This window comes from Triticum urartu, chromosome 6A (genome assembly GCF_056163025.1).
Source record: "Triticum urartu cultivar PI428250 chromosome 6A, HENAU_Tu73, whole genome shotgun sequence".
NCBI classification, from domain to species: domain Eukaryota; kingdom Viridiplantae; phylum Streptophyta; class Magnoliopsida; order Poales; family Poaceae; genus Triticum; species Triticum urartu.
Genome location: NC_141878.1, coordinates 309192537 through 309197036, shown reverse-complemented (window position 1 = coordinate 309197036; position 4500 = coordinate 309192537). Strand labels below are relative to the sequence as shown.

Below are 4500 nucleotides of genomic sequence, written 5' to 3'. Positions count from 1 at the left end.
CCGTCATCTATATCGCAGCATAATTTGACCTGGTACCATCATTGACGATCCTTGGCTGTCATGGATTTACTTCCGTCGTGCTTAATGAACAGGCTTGTTAACGGCGTTAACATGTTTGCCATGTCATCATTTGACATGGATCTGACATGGCAATCCATGTAGTAATTAGCCCATTTAAAATCTTGACCCACTAAATTTCAACTAGGTCTAGTAGTGGGGTCCCATATAGTATCAGCCCAATTAAAAGTTTGGCCCATTAAATTATGGTCCATCTAAGGCCCACTAATTCACTCCAAGCGATATGTTTTGTCAAAAAATGTATCTTTATTTATTAAATAAATAATTGTTACATAAAAGCCCCGGGAAATACACATGTACAGAAAAAAAGATCAAAAGTACTTATGGACGATGTTCGGCTGAACAACACTCGCCCGATAGCTAATCCAACCGGATGCTACTGTGTAGAATTTTGGCCGGCAACTGTGGTCTGTCTAGAATGCTAAAAAAGATCGCTAAAAACTTAGAAATTACAAACATCGGACGAAACACTAAGCTACTCTCCAACTCCTCAAGCACTGGTGGCGCTCGTCATACATCAAACAGGTTCATCCCCGTTCCTTTGTGGCCATAGATCTGGCCGTACACACCAAAGTCATTAGAGGGAGAGACCATTTTCGCAACCATATCACCAAGACCAATGCTCCTGAACGTCAACTTCTCTGTATTGATGAAGACTCCATGGAACATAAACTACCTGCGTGTCGAGAAACCATAAGAATGTCTTGGAATATCAGAAAAGAATGTGATGGCAAAATCAAAAGCAACAGTGGGAGAGGGACCTGGTGGTACATGTGGCTCACAGCCTGCCGAGGTCGGTGAATATGACAAGGCGACGGAAGTGTCACCAGTGGAGACAAATGGATGGCACCAGGCTTAGTATGGCATAGCAGCCCAGATGCATGGGCCCGTTAGTAGATCTTCGCAGGCACGCAGCCCCTGGCCTCCACACAGTGCATCGAGGATGAGATCTCCCTCAAAACAAGAGAGGATGAGATCCCGCCCGTCCGATGCGGCGAAACTCCACCTCGAGCACGTCCGTACTCATTGCGCCAGGCCCATCCAGCTTTGGAACACACACGAGGGACCTGTTATCCCCTTGCAACAAGATGGCCACCATCCACAGAGGCGACGCTGCACAAAGGTCCGCCTTCAGGGCAGTCCCCGCCTAAGGGATGAGACTATTGTTGCGGCGGCAGATGGCCGTGGATGGCGACGTTGCGGTGGCCGCCAGCCTTTTTCGTGCAGTGGCGGCGACCATGGATGGGGAGAGTGGATGGCCGTGGTTGCGGCGGCAGATGGCCGTGGATGGCGACGTTGCGGTGGCCGCCAGCCTTTTTCGTGCAGTGGCGGCGACCATGGATGGGGAGAGTGGAGGATGGGGGATCTGGAAGAGGCTAACCGAGATCCACTTCCTCCAAGTGGAATAGAAGAGTGCGTCTCGTGGGTGGACGGAAGGAAACACAAGAAAGAGGGGGAGGTTTCCTTGCCGTTGGATCTCAGGGGTATAGACGGCATGGATCTGCGATCCGTGGGACGCTTAGATCAACCAATCACAGCGCAGCTTTGGCCTCACGCTGGATTGCCACTTCGGCTGCAAACCTAAGTGGGCCTCTATTGATAGTGAGGCCAGTGCAGAATTCAGTTCTTTTTATTATTCAAATAACCAAATAAGGGAACCTTGTTGAGTAACTTGGAAAAAGAATTATAATATATATCACAATAAAATTTTACTGTAAGATTCTACATGCAAGTTGTTTTCTAGGATATTCCATAAAATGAATTTCCGTGTGTCCATTGAAATTAATTCCAGTTTGACCTACATATATATCAAGTAAGGTTGAAAACATTGCTGGGCCATTTTCCTGTAGAAATGATATATTCTTAGTGGTTTATATTTGAGTGTAGAAAAAAATTTATTGACAAACAAGGAAGCAACTAATACTTTGCCATCAAACCCAAATCGTTCCTTGTCGAAACCATGCGTTTTCATCAAAGATGTTTCGGCTTTCATGTAGTGCATGTCATAATTTTTATGAAACCTTCTCAACATTTTACTACAAACTCTGGAGGTTATATGAATGAGGGCACCATGCCCAATATTTTTCAGACTTCATTTGTATTTTCCAAAATTATGAAAACAATAAACTCCATGTTCAGGGTTAAGACGTGGCACCCTCGTGTTTCGAATTCCTTCATTTTCTGGGATTGGGCCAAAACATAGACTCAAGAACACAAATATGATTTTTCAAATAATTGGCACCAACTTTTTCATTCAATTGTATTTGAAAATTGAATTCTATTCATTAAATGCCTACAAATGCACTAATTGACTTACATAGAGAAAACTTACACTGAAAAATGCTAAATTTTTGACATGGATCATGTAATGGTGTATGCTGAGTACAGAAAAAATTCAAGGCCAACTGATGATGCAGCGGTTTCTTTGCCTCCAAACCTCACCCGTTATCTCTTTGAACCTAAATTATTTTCCGAAGATTGTCCGGTTTCTAAGCACCATACGTCACAACTTTTGTGAAAACCTCTCAAATTTTCACCACGACCTCCATGTGTCGTATGAGGGCACCATGCCAAGTTTCATGTTTTCCAGACTTCGTTACCATTTTTAGTAAGGAGAAAAACATATATAAATAACATTTGAGCTATATCAAAATGGTAAGCACCTAGTTTCGGACATGCGAGGTCGAGGGATCGAGTCTGGACTGGTAGCCTTTTTTAGTTCAACAAGAGCTAGGCCACAACATTTAACTAAGACAACCAAAAAAGCGTTCGTGCATTTGAAAAAAGAATTCAAAAATGATTTTGGAAAAATCACGTGTTTTAGAAAATTGTGGGCTTACTTTTGAAAATAAAATCATGCTTTCAAATAATTGACAACGTGTATTTCCAAAAAATTCAATGTGCTTCTAGAAAATGTTCAAATATTTTTAATACATTTCTAAAAATTATTATTATTACAAACAATATTTTATATGCAAACTATTTTTCAATAATTGTGTATTTGTTTTTAAAAAATACAATGAATATACACAATAATTGTGGGTGCTTGTGGCATGAGTGAATATATGTAACTTTCAAAATTTACAGAAGTTTTTAAACAGTTTTGTTTAGCTCTTCAAGATAACTATATAATGAAATATAATAAGTACTCAAATACACAATATTTGTGTATTAGCAATTATTTTGAACTTCTCTTACATTTATTTTTCAATGGGAAAAGCCAAAAGAAAAAGAAAATGAATTTGAAAACGAATTGTAGGAAAACCAGTAGTTGATCATATAATTGGGCAAAAAATGTAGCCATTTAATAAAAACACACTGCACATGTTATCGTTTTTATAATAGTTTGTAGTTTAGAAATACAATCATGATACACAATAATTGTGCGTGCTTGTGGTCCGGAATAAAGATACATAATTACTTTTATATTTCATTTTTTTTCAAATCCTCACAAATTTACAAAGAGTTCATGTTTACCTCTTCAAGCTAAAATATAATGAAATATAAAAAATACACACCAATTTTATTTTTTAAAAAATACTTGTTCAACACTTTTTTATATATGATGAACATTTAAAAAAATACTTTGTTCAACATATTTTCAAATATTTGTTCTACATTTTTCCAAATACGTGAACATTTTCCAAATACTCGTTTAACATTTTTAAGTACTTTTTCAAAAATTTCATGTACCTGTTCAATATTTTTAGTACTTATTCAACATTTTTTAAATATGTGTACAAGATGTCTAATAGTTATTCAAAAAAATATTCAAATTCTTGTTCAACATTTCTAGTGTGTTTTTTGGGAGAGTGTTTTTGCAATATATGTATTTAGAATATTTTAAAGTATAAACAAAAGTAAGAAATAAAGCAAAAAAGAAAAACATGCAAAAAAGAAAGAGGAAACAACAGCTGCTTACATGCGCACGTGGGCTGGCCCATACGCTCGCTGGCTTTAGCGAGTATATGCGACTCGCTGAACAACGAGAAATAGCGCTGCCCTACTGCTAGTTGGTTTGTTAGCTTGCACGGCTCTAACATGACATGTACCGTCCCTAAAAAATAACATGTATTATCTATGTACCTAAATATTAGTAATTTTGGTAGTAGGGAGTACATCTTAGACTCGAATCTCCTGCTACACCAAAAAAATTGAAATTATTTTCTCTCTGTCATATATTAACATGTGTGACCTATATGTATTTTCTCTGTACCTAAATATCCTGCTACACCAAAAAAATCTCCTGCTACCGTCCCTAAAAAATAACATGTATTTTCTCTGTACCTAAATATTAGTAATTTTCTCTCCTGCTACACTTATACTGTGCGCTGAAATGCCAAGGGCTGGGTTGTAGAGACTTGTGTTAATATGTGTGATTATATGTAAATAACTCCCGTGTGAGTCACAGTGTCAGTCTAG

General features: G+C 38.2%; 1 long non-coding RNA gene across 1 annotated transcript; it reads right to left on the bottom strand.

The window, feature by feature from the left end:
- Nucleotides 1-304: 304 nt before the first annotated feature.
- Nucleotides 305-1765, bottom strand: LOC125517508 (uncharacterized). Its single transcript, XR_007287654.2, has 2 exons — nt 840-1765; nt 305-754 (listed from the first exon to the last, which is right to left on the bottom strand). It is a non-coding gene; the product is annotated as an uncharacterized LOC125517508 (long non-coding RNA).
- Nucleotides 1766-4500: the final 2735 nt, after the last annotated feature.